Source organism: Carettochelys insculpta, chromosome 4, assembly GCF_033958435.1.
Source record: "Carettochelys insculpta isolate YL-2023 chromosome 4, ASM3395843v1, whole genome shotgun sequence".
In the NCBI taxonomy this organism is placed as follows: domain Eukaryota; kingdom Metazoa; phylum Chordata; order Testudines; family Carettochelyidae; genus Carettochelys; species Carettochelys insculpta.
Window position 1 is genome coordinate 44,217,228 of NC_134140.1, and position 21,841 is coordinate 44,239,068.

Consider the following 21,841-nt stretch of genomic DNA (forward strand, 5'->3'; position numbering starts at 1 on the left):
AAGGCAGGGTAAAAATTTTTCAAATAAATAAGTAAATAAATATTTCAAAGTGAATTACAGAGACAGATTTTTTAAAATGGGACAGTGCTTTCCAATGTGACTTGAAAAGAAACAAGTACAGGGAGGGACTATCTTGTGGCTAAAAATCTGGTCAAGGAGTCTGGCCTATATCCACAGCATGCACAGCTTCTTCTGTGACCTTGAGTAAGTCAGCTGATCTCCCCATGCCGTGGTTTTTCCATCTTTAAAATCTTTAAAATGTTCTATTCCAATTTTATTTTAGTTTTTATTGCAATTTTTTGGATCTCTGCTCTATATAACTGGGTCTGGACTGTAAATTATATAGATCTGAAAAAGTGGGTCTGTCCCACAAAAGCTAATAAATCATTTTGTTAGTCTTTAAAGTGCTACAGGACTGCTGTTTTGTTTTGTTTTTAAATAGAGTAAGTACAGGGCTGTAGTGAAGTTCAGCATGTTGGAATTCTTGGGTGGAAATTGCTATATAATACTGATTTTCAATGTTTTATGAAAATTGCATATTGTGACTAACTGGGGATTGTCGAGATTTTATTCCCGTTGTTATATTGCATGCATTTGCTACTGTCCTGTATAACCCTCTGTGTGTGCCTTATATGTTCTTATGGAGTGCTGCACAAATACCAAACAGAGGTGGTAGTTTTCAGTATGATAGCTGCTCATACATACACAATGTCAATGCACTTTGTAATCAGAGCCAGAGGTGCGGCCAGGTGATACCTTTTGCCTGGGAAGTAAGACAAAGCCTGGAGGGGGGGCCTGGCAGGCTAGGAGCCGGCTGCTGGGAGTAGAGTTGCCAGATGTCCTTCACAAAAATGCTGGACACAAGCAGCGGGGGGTGGGGTTTGAAGGGGATGAACTGTGGTGGGGAGTTAGAGCCTCATGCACCTGCAGCGGCTGACAGCTGGAGCCCTGTGTGCAGGGGTGGGAGACCCACGCGTGTCGGGGGGGGGTGATCTGGGGAGCCGGGGATTGAGCTGGGCGAAGGGGGATTGAACGGGGGTAAACCAGAGGGGGGTGGATTGAGCTAGCAGGCGGGTTAGAGCCTCTGCACACGCCTGTGGCAGCTGACAGCCGGAGCCCCCTGCCGGCGGGCGGGGGGGTGAGCTGGGGCCATGAGGGGGAGGGGTTGAGCCGTGCCGGGGGCTTGAACGAGGTGTGCGGCGGGGTGGTTGAGTGGGGGGTGTTGGAGCCCTGCCCAGCATGCCGGGGGCTGGGAGCCCGAGCCCCGTGCGTGTGTGTGTGTTGGTTGGGGGGCTGAGCTGGGGCCGCGGGAGGGTTGAGCCGGTCGGGGAAGGGTTGCGCGCGGGTGCACTGGGGCGGGGCACTTGAGCGGGTGGGGGGGTGTCCGCGGGGTTGGGGCTGAGACATGCGGGGATTGGGGCCCGGGTGTGCGGGGGGGGGAGGTGGGGCACAGAGGTTGGAGCCGGGGGTGGAGGGGAGCCCCAGGCGCGCAGGGGGTGCGCTGGGGCCACGGGGGCGACGGAGTTGGGGGGTGAGCCGGTGGGGGTTTAACGGGGGATGAACCAGCGCGGCTGTCAAGCGGCACCGCTCTGGGAAGCAGGGGGAAGGGGCTTTTACCTCGCCTGGCTGCCCGCAGCTGCGGGAAGCTTGGCAGGCTGAGAGCCCCGCTGCTGCATCTTGTAGGAAACTTGCCTTAAAGCGAGTTCATGAACCTTGAAGCCGCGCAAAGCGCGGGACCACTGCGCAGTTAAAATACTGGACGTTTAAATGTCCCGGATTCTTTGATATTTTTGACCGGACAGAGATCCCAAATACCAGACTGTTGGGTTCAATACCAGACACCTGGCAACCCTGCTCAGGAGTCAGTGGGGAGGGCTAAGGCCCTGACTCTAGCAACCTCTAAGTCTTTCTCCCCAAAATGGATTGTACTGACTGCTTCTGGTTTCTGTGCTGACAAGACTGTTCAGCACTTTATCCCTGTTAACCTTCTGTTCTACTTACTAGCTGAGACTATCAGAGGCGTAGCCCTGTTAGTCTGGACCTGTAACAGCAACGAAGGGTCCTGTGGCATCTTACAGACTAACAGAAAAGTTTTGAGCATGGTCCAGATTGTGCTGAGGGTTTTTTCAGCCCCCCAATTGGCTTACAATCATGAGCATAAAGGTGGCATGGTGGCATCTTTTCCCTTCTTCTGAATATTATGAACCCAGACAGAGAAGAATTAAGAACTGAACTTTGAAAAGCACTAATACAAAAACTCACATGCACAACAGTAAGCAGAAGACATCACTAAGAAATAAAGAGAAGACTAAATTGGACTTGGTCAAATTCTGCCATTGGAATTTATTTCATTAGAAGCACACCACACTTACATTGTCATATCTGAGATCAGTCTTTGGCCTTCTGTGTTTAGGACATATTCAGCCTGACACTTCAAACTCTGTTAGAAATCTGTTTCTTTTCCAACGATTTGCAATACTAGAATGTAGAAATTATATTGATATCTCTCTCTTTCTTCTTCTTTCTCTGAATCACACACAATGGCTTTTTCATGTGATCTTAGGACATTTAAGGAGGTTGTTCACACGTTAGGGAGGAATCCGAGCTATGGTTATGGCAATTTGTATAATGCAGCTCTTCCATTTCATTAACATTGCATCTCAGATGATTAAGAAACAATTGGGAGCCAGCCCCATGGTTTTCTGGAGACTATGTGCTTCTCAGCAGTGAGACCTTTGAATCTGATTCCCCAGTTACACACCCTCACCATATAGGTGCTCAGCCTTTTGGGGAAGGGTTCCTCTCAGTGCTCAAATCATACACACAGTGGAAACATGGGAGGGGCTTTTGCTCAGATTTCCCAACCCACATGGCATGAGATATTGCAGAGGCTATTGAGTGCCTTTAGCAGTCCAATCTTACATCTCAACAGCAGCTGTAAACTAGTAAATTCCTAGTTCCATTATAAGGCTTCAAATCAGGGCACTGAAGAAATAAGAATATTTATTAAGATAAATGGTTAAGGATTAACTTAAGAATGAGTCTGACTTTGTAATATTTAACAGCAGTACACAAGAACAGGGAAGGATCAACTACTTGTCAGGATCAACTACTTTAGGGATCCCTAGGTCTCCATTAGCAATAGCTACAAAATTTCATATTGCATACATGGGAGGAAAGTAGAGAGACACCTCCTGTAACAGGTTTATTTGTCAGGAAACATGGTCTGTGAGTAAAATAGCAAACTAGTGATTATCCTAACACTTTAAACAACCTAGAGGACAGATTTACTAAAACTGCTAGAGGGCAGAGCAAATTTCAACACCTTATACCAGCAGTGGCCCCTTTATGGCATGAGACTGTAACGGGGTTCAGGGGGTCCCCAAGCTCTGCACCCCATCCCCAGGCAGGAGTGACTCTCACTCAGCAGGAGAGCAGCGGGGTTATTTGCCAACAAGGACACAGATCGTACACAGATGTCAGTACAGTAATCAGAGACAGCCAGTCCAATCCATTTTGGGGAAAGGAGGCCCCCAGGGGCCTCCTGAGCTGGGCCCTTGTCCCTTCCTTTGTCTCTCTCTTTCTCCTAGACCAGACTCACTGCTTTCCAGCTCCCAGTTCCAATTTAAAACCCTCAACTCCATCTCCCCCTTTGTCTGCAGCCCAGAGGTGTCACCTGGTCACCTAGGTTACTCTTAGCCAGAACCCAACAACCCTCTGTGAGCCACAAACACCTACACACGTCTTCCACTACATCACAGAGACATTCAACCCTTTGCCAGACCAGCTGCACAGGCCATCCTCCCCACTGCCCTCTACAAGAGGTTGAGTAGAGTTCCACTAACAGAGGATTTCCCAATCTAAGTTGGCCACAAAACACTTGGATTCGGAATATATTGACAGAACAGATACATGCTGGTCTGTGGGTGGGGGGTGTCATAGCGAAAAATTGCCACATGTAATGCTCAAAACTTGATTTAAGAGTTAGTTTTTTTAGATGTCTTCTTCACAAAAAAAAAAGAGAGACAATCATCTGAATGAGCAAATAATGTGCTTCTGACAGGAGGAGGGGTAGCAACCTTATAATTAAGTATGAAAATTAAAAATTAAGTACAAAACATCATTATAACAGCCGAAAGAAGGATGGTTAGTGTAATTCCTTTGTACAAAAATAGAAAGGACAACATTGTTCAAAAAAGGACTGTCCTTCCTTAAAGATTAAAAAAGAAAAACATTTTTATGAGAAAGAAACATAAAACAAATTAGGTGTGGAAAATATTTTTAAATTTTGTGTTTTTAGAAATTTGTTATTTTTACAGAAAACTACTGGAAAATAAAAATAAGTAACATCTGACAGTTTTTTTAATGGGAAGAGTGTTTTTGCATTTCTGTTTTGCATGAGTCACATAATAACAACTATATTATTATGAATGCGTTCTCTCTCTTGGCAGTCATTTGATAATAAGTATGATGTCTTCATGTCTCCCTGCTACTTGTGAATGAATTATAAATAATAATATACCTATAACCTAATACTATTCAAATACCTTAGTATTTTTATATACACAACATTTCATTTTTAATATTTTAGAAGGAAAAATATTGCTAGCACTGAAATTTTTTCATGGAACACCAGTTCACACTGCACAGAACACCAGTGTTCAATGGAACACAGTTTGGGAAATGCTGCACTAAAGGTTCTATAAATGTTCTGCCAGAAGCCACTGAAGAAATGAATGGATTGTTCCTTTTGTGCCTCCTTTCCCTCCAGCTCTGGCTACTTTTGGATGGCATTGGCCTTCTAATTCCTCCTCCTCAGCATGAGGCAGGCTCCAAATATTTTATGCCATCACAGCTTCTTCTTTTGGAGTTTTTTCCTGCAAGATCGATGCAGCAGTTTACATATGCAGAGATCACTCCCTGTCATGCTGCAACTATGCTCTTGGTCAACAACGTGAAGATTAAACTTGAGCCTTCCAGAGCAAAACAATAAGCTACTACTGCATCTTGAGTGCCAGAGCTATAATAGTTTTATTTAGCCTCTGCAGGTCTGGTACAGCTATAATACACACTCACAAGTAACAGAGAGGTAGTCGTGTTAGTCTGTATGCCAACAAAACAAAGCACCAGAAATGTAGCACATTGAAGACTAACAAAATGATTTATTCAATGATGAGCTTTCAAAGGACAGACCCACTGGATCTGATGAAGTGGGTCTGTCCCACGAAAGCTCATCACCAAATAAATCATTTTGTTAATCTTTCAAGTGCTACAGTTCTGCTACTCAGCAGTAGTTACACTACACTACACTACACTATGCTACGTCTATGGCTCTAACTGGATTCCACGAGCTTGTACGAAAAGCTGTTGCAAAGACTGCTCAAAAATAAGAGTGCATATTATTGTGCCCTTGCATGGCCTAGACAGAATGGTTGTGCAGGCAGACAAGGGAGGGGACCAGTGGATACTGCCATGAAGAGAGGGTGAGGATTACAGAGGGCACAAGTTGCCTGGAAACACCCATCACACGCAATCCCCTGTACACAAAAACATTTAGTCGCATATGCCGGATAGGAATGAAGGAGAACAGGAACAATAACAGGAAACCAGGACACTCAACCCAAACACAAAACAAACCATCCAGCAGCACCTCTGTGTTCGTTTTGGGTTTGTATGAGGTGAAGGGAAGTTCTTTATGCTTGGTCTGATACTTTACTAAAAGTATCACAAATGTAGTCTTCAATATATTTTAATTGTTAGTGCCACTTCTCCAGTTCACATCCTGGAATTGTCATTAGGTGCATTTTGTGATTTTTTTCCCCTCGTGTAATCATCAATACAATTTAAATGACCAGTGCTAAGCCAGATGGCCTTTCCACACATGAATGTGCACAGGTGTGTGTGTCTGTGTGTATAATGCTTTAAGGAATGTATAAATTATTTGAATTGCTTTCAAGGACACTGCTACCTTTTCAGACAAAGCCAGCGTTGTACGTTTCATTATGACAAAACAAAGTGCAAGTGCCAGATCACAAGACTATCTTTCTTGTTAAGTAATTTGATTACCGTGTACATTAAATAAATCAATAAATAAATACGTGGCAGTCTTCTAAATTGTGCAGTTTACTTTGAAAACGTTTGACTTAGCTTGAGCAGTAAAAATAAATGATAACTTTGAGCTTAAGAACAACTTGTAACATGAAGTCTGCTGCAGTCCAGGTCAGTTATGATGCCATATGTGTCACGTCAGAAGTAAAACAAATCAACAGATCCCTAATTTATTTAGAAGTCACCTAATAAGCAAAGCTCATGGAAAACTGCAATAAAGATATGGCAGTTGCATATCATCTTCTGCAAAAATGGATAGTGAACTGCTACATTACTTCCATCTCATTGATACTTTTTTTCTTTTAAGATATTTTGTGTCTTTTTAGCTGCGTCTACACGTGCACGCTACTTCGAAGTAGCGGCACCAACTTCGAAATAGAGCCCGTCGCGTCTACATGCGTCGGGCGCTATTTCGAAGTTAACTTCGACGTTAGGCAGCGAGACGTCGAAGTCGCTAACCTCATGAGGAGATAGGAATAGCGCCCTACTTCGACGTTCAACGTCGAAGTAGGGACCGTGTAGACGATCCGCGTCCCGCAACGTCGAAATTGCTGGGTCCTCCATGGCGGCCATCAGCTGGGGGGTTGAGAGATGCTCTCTCTCCAGCCCCTGCGGGGCTCTATGGTCACCGTGGGCAGCAGCCCTTAGCCCAGGGCTTCTGGCTGCTTCTGCAGCAGCTGGGGATCTATGCTGCAGGCACAGGGTCTGCAACCAGTTGTCAGCTCTGTGGATCTTGTGTTGTTTAGTGCAACTGTGTCTGGGAGGGGCCCTTTAAGGGAGTGGCTTGCTGTTCAGTCCGCCCTGTGACCCTGTCTGCAGCTGTGCCTGGCATCCCTATTTCGATGTGTGCTACTTTGATGAGTAGACGTTCCCTCGCTGCGCCTATTTCGATGTTGGGCTGAACAACGTCGAAGTTGAACATCGACGTTGCCGGCCCTGGAGGACGTGTAGACGTTATTCATCGAAATAGACTATTTCGATGTTGGCTGCACGTGTAGACGTAGCCTTTGTGTCCAAAAAGAATTTGGCATGAACCAAAACTCCAGGTAGAATGACACAATATGCATCAGAATCTGGATTGAAATAGTTTTGCTGTTCTCTATTTCAGTGTTAACCTGGACTAATCTCTGGGGCTGAGCACCCATGAATTTTGAAAACCAGAGCTAGATCCAGTTTGCTGCTGATTTAATGAATAAACGAGCAGATCCATATAGGTAAACGTTTTATGTATTCATATACAGCTATGATAACACATCATATCAAAATCACTATGCACTTTCACATCCCACCACTTGATCTATAGGCTTGGAAATATTCAAGTGTTATGTTTTGTTGATTTTGACAGATAATATTGATATTTAAAATCTATATATGTATATTTGTTTTGACTTACATTTGTCGGCACTTCCCCTCTCCTCGGTGGGGTCCATGGCCCCTGAGTTGCAAACACTGCCCCATGCCCTGGCAGGGTCCCCAGCCATGGAGTTGCCCGTGCTGCCCTGGAGCTGCCAGTGTTCCCCCAGCCCCAGACAGGGATCCCATGGCTTTCTCTCCCTGCTGCCTCTGCCTCTCCCGAGCCCCACCTGTGCCTCCCCAGCTTTTCTCTGTTTACTGGCATATTCAAATACCCGGCAACCTCCCAGTCCTGAGGTTGCCAGATATGAAAGAGTTTACTGTAGAGCCCTGCAAATCCACAGATATCTGCTTCATATCTGTGGGTATCTGCAGCTACGGATGTCATTAGCTCCCCACATCTCCCCAGCTGCCTAAGGTCCCTCTTTCCCAATCCCATCCCACTAGAGCCCAGAGCACCCCTAGTGTGACTTCCTCCCAACCCCAGTGCCAGGCATACAGCAGCAGCAATCCCAGCCCTGGAGCGCTGGGTGGCCATGTGGCATGGTCCCAGTTTCAGGTAGGTGGTATGTAGGGCTGCCAACTTTATAATTCACACTAAATCAAATACTCCTATCCCACACCTTCCTGGAGGTCCTGTCTCAGCCAGACCCCTTCTCAGATGCTACTCCCCACTCTCTCCACCCCCCATCCTCCCATTGCTTACTCTCTCCCATCCTCACTCACTTTCATCGGGCTGGGGCAAGGGACTGGGGTGTGGGACACAATGAGAGCTCCAGTGTGGGGCCAGAAATTAGTGGTCCAGCATGTAGGAGGGAACTCCAGGCTGGGGCAGGGAGGTGGAACATGGGAGGAGATAAAGGCACTGGCTGGGGGTGTGGCAATGCCATAACTAGCTAATTTTGTGACTAAGACAAGAATATAAAATTGCACCCCTCAAGTTTATATATTCACATTGCTATTTTGTAGAAAAAGGAAAAATACATAATAATAATAATAATACATTTATTTATTATAGTTATGAAATTTGCATAAACAATCAATTAATACATCATCATCATCAACAACTATAGGCTCAGTGCCCGTTGGTGTCTGATGGCTCTTTCACTATTTCCTTACCTCTTTCCCTGTCCAGTGCGGAGTGGCTTAGTTTCTGTAGACTAGCTCCGCAGCAATCTACTATATCATCTACCCATTCTCTGTGGGGTCTGCCTCTCCTATTCCAACCATCTATTTTGCCAAATACCAGGGCCTTGATTTTTCTTTCATCGTTCATTCTGCAAATATGCCCGAATAGCTGTAACTTGCATTGTATAACGTTCTGCAGTAGGCTCTCTTTCGGCTGTATCTTCCTATATAATTCCTCACTGGTAACCTTTTGCACCCATCCTGTTCACAGGATTTTTCTATAACAACTCCTCTCGAATGCCAATATTCTTCGGTTTGAGTCTTTTGTTATCACTCATGTCTCATATCCATACAACATGCTGCTGAATACACACGTTTTCAAGATGCTCAGCTTCGTTCCGAAGCTAATTACTTTGTTTTTCCAGATTATATCCATCTCCTTCACTCACCATGCCATTGTTGTGGCACAAGGGTGTGGGGCTGGGGACGAAGGTTTTGAGGTAGAGGCCAATGGATTTAGAGTGTGGGCATTGGCTCAGGACTGGGGCAGAAGACTGAGTGCAGAAAGGGATGTAGGCTCCAGCTGAAGGTGTAAGCTCTGGGGTATGGCTGGGGATAAAGGGTTTGAGGTGTGGGAGGGAGCTCAGGGCTGGAACAGAGGGCTGAGGTGCAAGAGTAGTGTAGGGATGCAGGTGCTAAAAGGGGTTCAGGGCTGAAGAATGGGTGTGGGCTGTGTTAGGTTGTGGAAGGGGCAGATGGCTGGAGCAAGGACTTAAAGTGTGGGAGGAGGAATAGGGCATGGGTTCCAACTATGTGGCACTTACTCAGGCAGCTCCTGGTTGGTGATGCAATGGGGCTAACGCATGTTCCCCGCCTTCCCTTTTTCCATGCAGCTCCCAGGAACAGCCAGCTTGTCTCTGTGGCCCCTAATTGGAGGGGCCGGGGGCTCTTTGTGATGCCTGTCCCTGAAAGTACCACCCCCACCAACAGGAACTGCAGAGCCAGGGCTGGGGGCAGGACAGTACACAGAGCTTTCCTGATTGCCCCTCTGCTTACAGGCCATAGGGACGTGACAGCTGCTTCCAGGAGCTCCACAGAGCCAGGATGGCATGGAACATGCCCTCAGCCTTGCTGCACCACTGTTTGGACTTTTACTGGTTGCATCAGCAGCACTGACATGAGCCACCAGGATATCTTTTTGTCCAGGCATTCCAGTCAAAACAGGATGTCTGGTAACCCAAGTTGGATGGCCCCAGTGGCAAATGCCCAAAGTCCTTCTGCAGCCTGACATGCCCCAGCCCCAGCCTCAGCTACATGGGATCGGACAGAATGCATGGAAGCTTGGGGTTGGAGTGAAGGCAAGGCCATGCCATGCTGTTTGGGAAAGTCCAGCCTCCCTTTGCCCATCATATCCACTGCCCATGAGAGGGGGCTGTGGGAAAGTTGGGTGAAGTCATGCATAGGAAAAAGGGAAGTATGAGGCTAGCAAATCCAGACCAGAAGGTATTGAGGCAGCTCAGGGAAAAGGCAGTAAGGTCTAAGAGGAAACAAACCTTGCTTACCAACTGAGCTGGAACTTGGAATAGAGGTTGTCCCTTGTTCTCCTGCCAGGCCAATGGGGAAGTGTGACTAAAGGTTTGTCTACACTACCTAATTTTGTCAGAGACACTAATGTTGACACTCAGAAATCACACACAAAAAAAAAAGAGTTGCCAGAACATGTTTATACTTGCTCCTTCCGTCAACAGATTGTGTCCACATCTAAGCTCCTCTGTCCACAGCAAGAGAGCTGTGGGTAAGAATCCCAAAGTGCCAGGTGACACTTCTGGTGCTAGGTATTATAGGACCTCAGAACAGAGCACAGGACATCTTAGGACCCTGCAAACATCCTGTTAGGCACCACTTTATTCAGGGTTTTCTGGTGTCCTTTTGCTCCTTTCTCCCAATTGTCATTCCCTGCGGTGCATTCCAGAATCGTTAGGACCTTGCACATGGCAGCAGAGACCATCCTGAAGTTACCAACGGAAGAAGAAGACTAGGAGGAGCTGAACAGTGAGCATGATATGGACAGCGGCAACCTGTCATTGCATTTGGCGCTCATAAAGCAGCTGTAGAGGGTGGACCTGTGTTTCTGGTCTATGGAAACAAGCACTAATTGGTGGGATTGCATTGGCATGCAGGTGTGGGAGGAAGACCAGTGGCTGCAGAATTTTAGAATGAGTAAAGCAACCTTCTTGGAGCTGTGTGCTGAGCTGACCCCTGACCTGTGGCACAAGAACACCAGAATGAGAGCTGCCCTCTTGGTGGAGAAGCGTATGATAATCGCTATTTGGAAACTGGTGACTCCTGATGCTACCAGTCAATTGAAAATCAGTTTAGCGTGGGGAAGTCTACTGTTGGAGCCATACTGTTGCAAGCATGCAGGGAATAAACTGTATTCTGCTGCAGAAAACTGTGACTCTGGGAAATGTGCATGACATAGTGGCTGGCTTTGCGGACATGTGACCTCCCAACTGTGGTGATAGATGGCACAAATATTCCAATTTTAGTGCCAGCCCACCATGCCACCGAATACAGCAACAAGAAGGGTTACTTCTCAATGGTGCTGCAGTCATCTTCAGGTTGGAGACAGGCATAGATCGAAAAGATAAAAAGGATGAAAGGGGAAGGAAAAGCAGCCTCTTGTAGTCTAAACAGTGTGTCAGGAAAGTCCTGCTTCAAGAATGAGTGAATAAAGGGAGGTCACCTAAACATATTTGGTGTAGGAATGTGACTATAAAGACAATGGCTCCAAGCATTCCTGGTGATTAAATTAAGCTTTGAACTAGTGTGGCATCCATAGGCTTTCTGAGCCTTTTGTTTGTTTGAAGAAGAACATCTGAAAGGCTCTGATCAAAGATGCTAACATCACAGGATCTGCAGCTTTCCACTTACTGTACGTTTAAGCGTGCAGAACAATGACAGACTATCTTAACTATTTAGCACTTTTCAGCCTGAAGGATCCTTAGCTATACATTGGGGATGAGACAGTTCAGAAGATGTCAATGAGGTGCTGATGTGAATATGCAGTGCCTCATTAGTATAATGTCGACTGCGTGCGATTCAAAACTACTGCTTTCGGAATGCCTGCTGCCTGTGTAGATGGGGGCCTTTCAAAAGGACCCTCCTGACTTCAAAAGCCCCTTCTTTCTATTTGGTTTTAGGAAGAAGGGGCATTCAAAGTCAGGGAGTTCCCTTCAAAAGTCTCCCGTCTACACAGGCGGCATGTGTTCTGAAAGTGGCACTTTCAAATCACGCATGGCTGCCGTTATGCTAATGAGGCGTTGCATATTCATGTCAGTGCCTCATTAGCACCTTCCAAACTGTCTCATGAACATGCCCCCTCCAAAAGGAGGGGTCATGTGGAGACACAGCCCAGATCGGGGTAAGCAAAGTGAGGGGTGTAAAATTTCATAAGGGGAGGTGCAGCATGATTGTCTGCTAGATTTCAGGCTCATCCATCTGATTAAAAATGTTGAAATATGTTACTGTTTTTGTATCTGTGTATTACATTTATGTACTGATTAATAACGTTTTTACATTCTACTACTTATTTTCTTACACATGCTGAAAGGGTTCTTTTTTTCATATGTTTATATTACAGTAACATCCAGATGCCGGGATGAATCAGGGCCCCAGTAGGGTAGACACTGTAAAAACTTCATAGTAAGATACAAAACTGCCATGAAGAGTTTATTATCTGAATGGAGAAACCTACAAGAGGTGAAAAGGGACACAGAGGCACAGGGAAACTGCGTACCTTATTTAAGGTAATTACAGATCAGTGGTTGTAAAATAATCCAGGTCTCCTGAATGCCACTGTTGTGCCCTATCCATGAGTCCACAGTGCCTCCTATAGTAATTTGGGTCAGAGAGTAATCAGTCTAACTTTTCTATTTCCCAAGTATTTCCTTGGTTTTGTTATTTAAGGTCCTGACTGCAAGCTTGATCCTTCAAAGGAAGGAGACCGCCTTTAGCAGGTCTGGGATCAAGGTCTTGGTGTTCTCTGCCAAGGAATATATAGCAGTGTCCAGAGAGGAACAGACTTAATCAGAAACAGGCAAATCATTCCACCATTCAATCTGATGCTGACATTTTAACAGGAAATTATGGAAGTCTCAAAAATCTGAGCTATCACATAACAAAACACAAAAATAGTGGTAATAACAAAATCACAGGAAGAGACATATGTTCACCCTGAAGAGCAGAAATGTTCTTCAGGATTCAGTATTTTCATTTAGTTTCAGGTTTCATTATAAATACTTCTGACCTTGTATCTGATACCCATGTGTTCACTAGTAGCATTCAGGGTTAAGTAGGAAATCTGGTGCTGAACATCTTAAAGAATTATGCTTCTGAAGTGCATTTGAAATTACACCATGGTAAAAGCTGTTTACTGTAAATAACTGTCAAAGCATCTGACATAATGGATGATTCTGAACCAGGGTGAGAAGAACTCATGATCAGTGGAATAGCTAAGTAATATCCTAATTCTAATTGCATTTATGGCCTTGTCAATTTGCTTTGCTCACATCTGGAAGAGAGGGTTTCTGTCCAGTCTGACTGGATGAATGGACATTCCCCTGCAAATTCATGATTCTGCATTGGGCTGATTTACAAGGTCTCTTACATTAAAATATTCTCTCTTGATTCCTCTCACAGCCCAGTCATCTGTCAGGCAGGGCATGGTTTTATATTTAAAATTTGAATGTGCAGTACAAAGAAAATAGAAGTGTAACTATATAGACAAAACAATTTAGCTCTGGTAGTCCTCAATATAGTTCACAGAGTTGTTTTGAGTCTTAACTAGCTAATGTTCAGAAACCACTTTGAACACAAAAAGCTCACTGTAAGTTATTTAATTAGCCTGAGCCAAACAAGGGATTCCTTAATTAACTACACTCAGTCTATTGCCATCAATGAAAGCTTCTCCTGAGTAAGGAATGGACTTCAGGATGTGTTCTATTTATTATTATCACACTTTATTCAGTGCAAAGTCGGGTCAGTGACAGATAATATAAGCACTGTTCGGTGAAGAAGGAAGAAAGAAATCATGCTCATGCTGGACAGTAGCCGTGTCTACACGTGCACGCTACTTCGAAGTAGCGGCACTAACTTCGAAATAGCGCCCGTCATGGCTACACGTGTTGGGCGCTATTTTGATGTTAACATCGACGTTAAGCGGCGAGACGTCGAAGCCGCTAACCCCATGATGGGATAGGAATAGCGCCCTACTTCGATGTTCAACGTCGAAGTAGGGACCGTGTAGTCGTTGCGCGTCCCGCAACATCGAAATTGCGGGGTCCTCCATGGCAGCCATCAGCTGAGGGGTTGAGAGATGCTCTCTCTCCAGCCCCGGCGGGGATCTATGGTCACCGTGTGCAGCAGCCCTTAGCCCAGGGCTTCTGGCTGCTGCTGCTGCAGCTGGGGATCCATGCTGCATGCACAGGGTCTGCAACCAGTTGTTGGCTCTGTGGATCTTGTGTTGTTTAGTGCAACTGTGTCTGGGAGGGGCCCTTTAAGGGAGTGGCTTGCTGTTGAGTCCGCCCTGTGACCCTGTCTGCAGCTGTGCCTGGCACTCTTATTTCGATGTGTGCTACTGTGGCGTGCAGACGTTCCCTCGCAGCGCCTATTTCGATGTGGTGCTCCGCAACGTCGATGTTGAACATCGATGTTGCCAGCCCTGGAGGACGTGTAGACGTTATTCATCAAAATAGCCTATTTCGATGTCACTACATCGAAATAAGCTATTTCGATGTAGCATTCACATGTAGACGCAGCCAGTGTGAGATCGAAACAGAGGGAGATCAAGGTAGAGGAGAATGACAAAAAACAAATAAAACCTGAACAGTAAGAGATTGCAAGGTTTAAAACCCAGTTCCTCTGGATGCTTTTACACTTGCTCAACTTGAAGTCATGAGTGGTCAGATTGTTCCTTTTTCTGATGAGGAAAAAGGGAAAAATAATAAGTAAAAAGTAAGTGATGGCTATGTGAAGTTAATGTATTTGTACTCATATAGCTGCTCAAGCTTAAAAGAACTTGACCTAGCAAAGACTGGGTGCATGTAGTTTAGGAAAAGTTAACATAAGAACATAAGAATGGCCATACTGGGTCAGACCAAAGGTCCATCCAGCCCAGCATCCCATCTGCCGACGGTGGCCAATGCCAGGTGCCCCAGAGAAGGAGAACAGAAGACAATGATCAAGTGATTTATCTCCTGCCATCCATCTCCTGCCCTTGTTCTGAAGGCTAGGGCGCCATACTTTATCCCTGGCTAATAGCCATTTATGGACCTAACCTGCAAAAATTTATCAAGCTCTTTTTTAAACCCTAATAGAGTCCTGGCCTTCACAGCCTCCTCAGGCAAGGAGTTCCACAGGTTGACTGTGCGCTGTGTGAAGAAAAATTTCCTTTTATTAGTTTTGAACCTACTACCCATCAATTTCATTTGGTGTCCCCTAGTTCTTGTATTATGGGAAAAGGTAAATAATTTTTCTATATTCACTTTCTCCACACCATTCATGATTTTATATACCTCTATCATATCGCCCCTCAATCGCCTCTTTTCCAAACTGAAAAGTCCCAGTCTCTCTAGCCTCTCCCCATATGGGACCCATTCCAAGCCCCTAATCATCTTAGTCGCCCTTTTCTGAACCTTTTCTAATGCCAATATATCTTTTTTGAGGTGAGGAGACCACATCTGCACGCAGTACTCAAGATGTGGGCGTACCATAGTTTTATATAGGGGAAGTATGATATCTTTTGTCTTATTAACGATCCCTTTTTTAATAATTCCTAACATCCTATTTGCTTTACTAACTGCCGCTGCACACTGCGTGGATGTCTTCAGAGAACTATCCACTATAACTCCAAGATCCCTTTCCTGATCTGTCGTAGCTAAATTTGACCCCATCATGTAGTACGTGTAATTTGGGTTATTTTTTCCAACATGCATTACCTGACACTTACCCACATTAAATTTCATTTGCCATTTTGCTGCCCAATCACTCAGTTTGCTGAGATCTTTTTGTAGTTCTTCACAATCTGTTTTGGTTTTGAGTGTCCTGAACAACTTGGTGTCATCTGCAAACTTTGCCACCTCACTGCTTACCTCATTTTCTAGATCATTGATGAACAAGTTGAACAGGATCGGTCCCAGTACTGACCCCTGGGGAACACCACTAGTTACCCTCCTCCATTGTGAAAATTTACCATTTATTCCAATCCTTTGTTTTCTGTCTTTTAACCAATTCCCGATCCATGAAAGGATCTTTCCTCCTATCCCATGACCACCTAATTTACATAAAAGCCTTTGGTGTGGGACTGTGTCAAAGGCTTTCTGAAAATCTAGGTATATTATGTCCACTGGGTGCCCCTTGTCCGCATGTTTATTAACCCCTTCAAAGAATTCTAATAGATTAGTTAGACACGACTTCCCTCTGCAGAAACCATGCTGACTTTTGCCCAACAATTCGTGCTCTTCTACGTGCCTTGCAATTTTATTCTTTACTAGTGTTTCTACTAATTTGCCTGGTACTGATGTTAAACTTATCGGTCTATAATTGCCAGGGTCTTCTCTAGAGCCTTTTTTAAATATTGGCGTTATATTGGCCATCTTTTGGAGAAGCTGGCTGCCTTGTGTATTTAAATCTTTGTGATGGGGTGCCAGTCCCGCACTGTCCTTCCAGGAGTTAATCGAGCCCTTGAGAAGCTGCTCAGGAGGCAACTAATCACATTAGGGCTTATGGGAGCAGCCAGTCAGGTCTGGGCAGGCCCATATGAGAAGAGCTGGAATGCAAAGCTACTTCAGTCACTCCTTGGAGCTTGAGGAGGATTGGCTGCCTTGCAGGCAGAAGGCAGCCAGCTCCTCAAACAGAATAAGAACATAAGAACATAAGAATGGCCATACTGGGTCAGACCAAAGGTCCATCCAGCCCAGCATCCCATCTGCCGACGGTGGCCAATGCCAGGTGCCCCAGAGAAGGAGAACAGAAGACAATGATCAAGTGATTTATCTCCTGCCATCCATCTCCTGCCCTTGTTCTGAAGGCTAGGGGCACCATACTTTATCCCTGGCTAATAGCCATTTATGGACCTAACCTGCAAAAATTTATCAAGCTCTTTTTTAAACCCTAATAGAGTCCTGGCCTTCACAGCCTCCTCAGGCAAGGAGTTCCACAGGTTAACTGTGCGCTGTGTGAAGAAAAATTTCCTTTTATTAGTGCTTCAGGCAGAAGCCCTGGAGAGCTAAAGGCAGCTTATGGTGGGCTTCAGGGATTTTTAGGCTCAGACCTTGAGTTAAGAGTATAGAGGGTGCTGGGGTCATAGGGAAGTGCCCCAAGGTAATATACTGAGGAGTTGAAGGAGGTGCTGCAAGCATAGCCATTTATAGGGTCCCTGGACTGGGATCCCCCCCAGTCTCTGGTTGCAACTGATTAAATGGCTGGACTAATGGACTCCACCATTCTCACAGAAAGGAAGAGCACAGAGTGCAGTATAACCAAGGGCTGTGTCACAAAGATTTTGCTGCAGTTCTCGGAGTCCCAGAGCAAAGTGATGGTGGTGAGATGCCACCAGAAGAGGGTGTACCAGCTAGTAGAGCTGGTTCCTAAGACCTCCAGAAGGGCATTCTGCAATGGTCCATCGCTCCCTATCACAGTGCTCTTTCTGGCCACTCTGCAGACTGGAAGAATGCAAAACCTAAGAAAGCTGTTGCCTGCTTTCCAAGATGTAGATTGATTGCCAAAACAGTAGGTTACTTGAACTGGAGGAAAGCTTTTGATATCTTGCAGGAAGTAAATGCACTGCAAGGGGACTGCGGGGGGAGCTTCAGGGGGAGTTATGGGGAAACTGTGAGGAGGGCTGCAGGGGGAACTGCAGGGATGACTGCAGGGGCAGCTGTGGGGCAGAGGCCTGCATGAATAGCTACTGAGGGACCAGGAGCCTGGGTCACTTGGGTGGTCACAGCCTGGTTGAGCATGTCCAGGCTGGCCGCCACCCAAACCCAGGCCACCTGCTCCATTGCCAGCCACTGCCGCATGGTCATGTATATCCTGCAGGGCGGCAGCGTGGGCAGCATCAGTGGCATCCTCCTCCTCCCCATGGTGATGCCACCACATGGCCTGGCATTGGCTCTGCATAAGTGGTGGTTGAGGTGTGGTCCCGGCCCCCTTGCCTCCCCTGCAGGGTTCCACAGCCCATGTACAGGGCTTGGCCTGCCCTCAATCAGTGGAGCTGTGGAGACAGAAGAGGACAGAGGGATGAGCCATAAGTACTGCACCCTGTCCCCAGGCGCCATGCCCACCCCCTCAACCCCACCTGTCTGTTGTCATGGGGGCCCTGTGGGGTCTGGGGTGCTAGGGATCCCCGTGGCAGTGGGGCACATGAAGGCAGCAGTCTCCCCACTTTCCCACTGGGTGCACAGCCTGTGGTGCTATCCACAGGGGCAGGTGCTGAGTGCCACATGCAGCCCCCACTGGCGCCCGTGGAGTGCAGCTGTCTGGTGAGTGTCCTCACTAGAGTTGCCATCCACGTGAATGGCCTCCTGCCAGCTGTGGCAGAGGCGGGCGCTCCCTCCCCACCTACCGGGATGCCTGAAACACACAGAACCTACCTGCGTGTCCCTCCCAGAACTCAGGGGAGGCCCAGGTGGAGGACGTCTCAGAGGAGAGCATGATGATGAGGGCCTTGTCACTTGAGAACCCATCATCGCTCTGGGACTCAGTTTCTGTGCCCATTGGTGTGTGGGTCTGCTGCCTGCAGCAGTTCCTGGCAGATCCTGGGGCTCGCTCTTGGGCTCCGGACTAGCCGTGTTCAACAGGTAGGTGGGCAGGGCTGCCTCCCTGGGCCCCAGAAGGCAATGGAGCTTGTCGTAGTGGGGACAGGAGGTGGCCCCTGCCCCTGAGCAGCTGGCCGTGTCACGAGCCCAGCAATAGGCCTGCTGCATTTCCTTAACCTTTCTCCACACCTGTGCAGGCTGGGTGGCCTCGGGAGATCAGCTGTGATAGCCAATCAAAGGCTGCAGCATGGCAGTGCCTCCCTGTTGTGTGGAGCCCTTCATCCTCCCAGAGGTCTTTAATCTCAGCCTCGCTCCAGGAGGGGACCCTCTTTTTCTGCCCCTGGATGCTCTGTGGAAGGCATGCTGGTGGGAGCTCATGCTCTGTCTGCTGCCAGCACGATCTCAGCTTCCTGCCTAGGGGTTTCTGGGTCCCTGCATCTTTAAATGTGGCTGGCAGTGTGCAGCACAGAGCGCTGCTTGTGCTGGCAGGGTCATCTCTGCACACCAGCTGTCTGGCACCATAGAGGACCCAGTCTTTTGAGAAAGCAACCCACGGAGCATCTACACACGTTCTCTTTCTAAATAGCCTTTTGAAATGAGGCACTCTTCCTGAAACAGGAAGGAGGTAGGGTTTTCAAAATGAGCGCTGGTATTTTGAACTGACTTTTGAAATTACGAGTTTTGTGTGTGGACATGCCGCAAGGCCTTTTGAAATAGCCCCTCCTTTTGAAATGAATTTTGAAAGTAAGTGCTAGTGTAAACCCAGCTTATATGATCCCAGTAGAGCATTTACAGGCCCTGATGTAGAATATACAATTGTGAGCACTACAATTACATCATGGGTGTGGCTGGTTTAGGTAACCCAGGGGGACGAGAGCTATAAAGAGCAACTGTACCATTAATTGTGGTTGCATTTGCTAACATTTAGACATCCACTCACCTGACAGTGACTGCTAATCAGATACTCAAATATTTGTGTTAATATTTGTCTCAAAGATTAATTATGGGGGCAAAATAGTGCATGCAGAAATGAAAACCAGCTTTAAAAATCAAACTCCAATTCTGTATTTTTTACTTGCTAAAAGCATTGGAAAGAATTTCAAGGCTTTCTGAAGTTTGTAGTTAGTTTTATTCTATTTTTTTAAAGTGTGTTCTGCCAGTTTACTTTACCCAGTAAGTTCCTTGAGCCGGGGGAATCCCCAGGTGAGTGTTTTAGGACAATTTTAAAGCTTCCTCACAGTATCAGAGCAGAGCAACTTGTCAAGTGGTCCAAGTTAATTTAACCTTTAGATCAGATCCTAACAAACTAAAACACCCAAAAAAATAGCGACAGGTTGCTAGGAGGAATAAATTAGAAAGTTAAAACATTTCCTCTTGGCCATGGATATAGGCCATATCTTTAACAAAAGGAAGTGTTCAGCAGTTTAGAAAGGAAAACAATCCATAGCAGAGTCATCAGAATCAGGGAGACAATGTCTGAGAGGCTTAGCTAGGACTAGCACTTGAGTGGGAATTTTTAAAATTTAAAAATTGTTTAATTAATTTTGTTTGTGGTGAAAAATTCTCTAGATTGGCAGTTTGAAGAGTTACAGGCTCTGTACCCACAGGACCACCAGTGAACTGAAATTACAGTACACCAGTCTCAACTTTGGAAGATTACATACAGATTTGATAAGGTGGGAATCTCCAACAGTCTGCAATCAATTTGGCTAAGCATCCCTACATTTCCCTCTTTCTCCAAACTACTCAAATATATGGAGGCCCTTGTCAGGCCTTGCAGTTTTTAATCATCCCACAATCTCACTTCCCATAATGTATGCACCCTGGCTGAGGCCACACAAGCCCTCTTCTTTCAGAAGGGGCATGGTAATGAGGGATTTCAGAAGATGCTAATGAGGCACTCCATGAATACGCAACATCTCATTAGCATAATGGCAGCTGAGCACAATTCGAAAGTGCTGCTTTTGGAATGCACTCTGCCAGTGTAGCCCGGAGCCTTTCGAAAGGATCCCGATTTCAAAAGCACCTTCTTCCCAAAATGAATCGCACTTGGCTACCATTATGCTAATGAGGTGCTGCATATTCATGGCACACAGCCACAGTCTCTGTGTGGTATTTTCTTCTGGGGACGGGGGAAATGTTAGCTGCTACCCCCATTCATCGTCTTTTGTGGAGGACAGGCCCATTTCACTTCTGGGACATATCTGCCTCCTTCCATGCAGGCAGGAGTAAAAATGTTTTCTTTTCACCTTGCTGAGATCCCAGAGTAAGATGCTTAAGCTGGGGATCCAGAAGGAATACCATACAACAATTTCATCTTTTATTAACATTATTATGAATTGCCCATCACTAAAATATCTGGACATATTTGTAAGATTTAACCTTTAAAATTCATGTCAAACACAATATAGCCATCCCCCAAATTAGTATCTATTCCACAGTCCTTAGAAAAAGGAAACCTACACAGCAGGCTAAGTGACAGAACATTTTACAACCATCAGTTAATGGAAGCGATATGTACACTGAGATGCATCTTGATAAAATTCTAAACCTGGCCAGGCTCAAAACATATTGCTGGTATGAGTGGAAGCCATAGATAAAGGAGATGCTGACAAAAACCACTGTTTCATCCTTGAGGTGAAGGATTCCTGCCAAACATAGGTGGTGTGGAAGGTCCACAAAGACTGCCTCTTTACCTCTGAGGTAACTGGGACCTAAGCATTTAGCATGTAGTTCTTTATAAATAGTTATGAATTTCACCCAGCACAGAACTGACACTGTAGCATATGGAGCACAATCTCACTTGAAGGGTAGCCTAGCCAAACCATCTTGAAAATGTGTCATGAAGTATTATAGTGAAATGGCTACAAGCCTCTCTTTCTTTCCCTCATACACACACACCATTTACATGGAAGCCCTCTTTCATCTTGTGACTAATAGTTCACATAGATTTTTATACAGCACAGGAAATGACTGGACACTTCCCCATACCACTCTGCTAATATGCCTCTCAGTTCCATCCTGACAAAAGTCTCCCTGAGGTCGTCAGGCCATTCTGTCATTGGTTTCTCATCCAAATCTTCCAAAAAGCGATAGATTCAGACATAGCAAAATTGCAGAGCCACTTTTAATATTCAATATATGAGGCATGCAGATGCTGGGAATGCTCCAGAACTGAGAAGATAAACTGTTTTGTAACTAGAATCCCAAAAGACTACAACAAAATTACCAAGCTGGCGACAGTGATTTATTTTTACAGAGGGATATATCAGACATTTACCAGCAGGTGGCACCCAAGAATGTGAGACAAAATTACCTAGCATACACACAAAGGATTGTTTAGCAGATTTTCTGAAAACACTGATGGTAGTTCTTAATCTGTACTCAAGTGTATTGCAGCACATTGTAAGGTTTATATGATATGATTTACTATT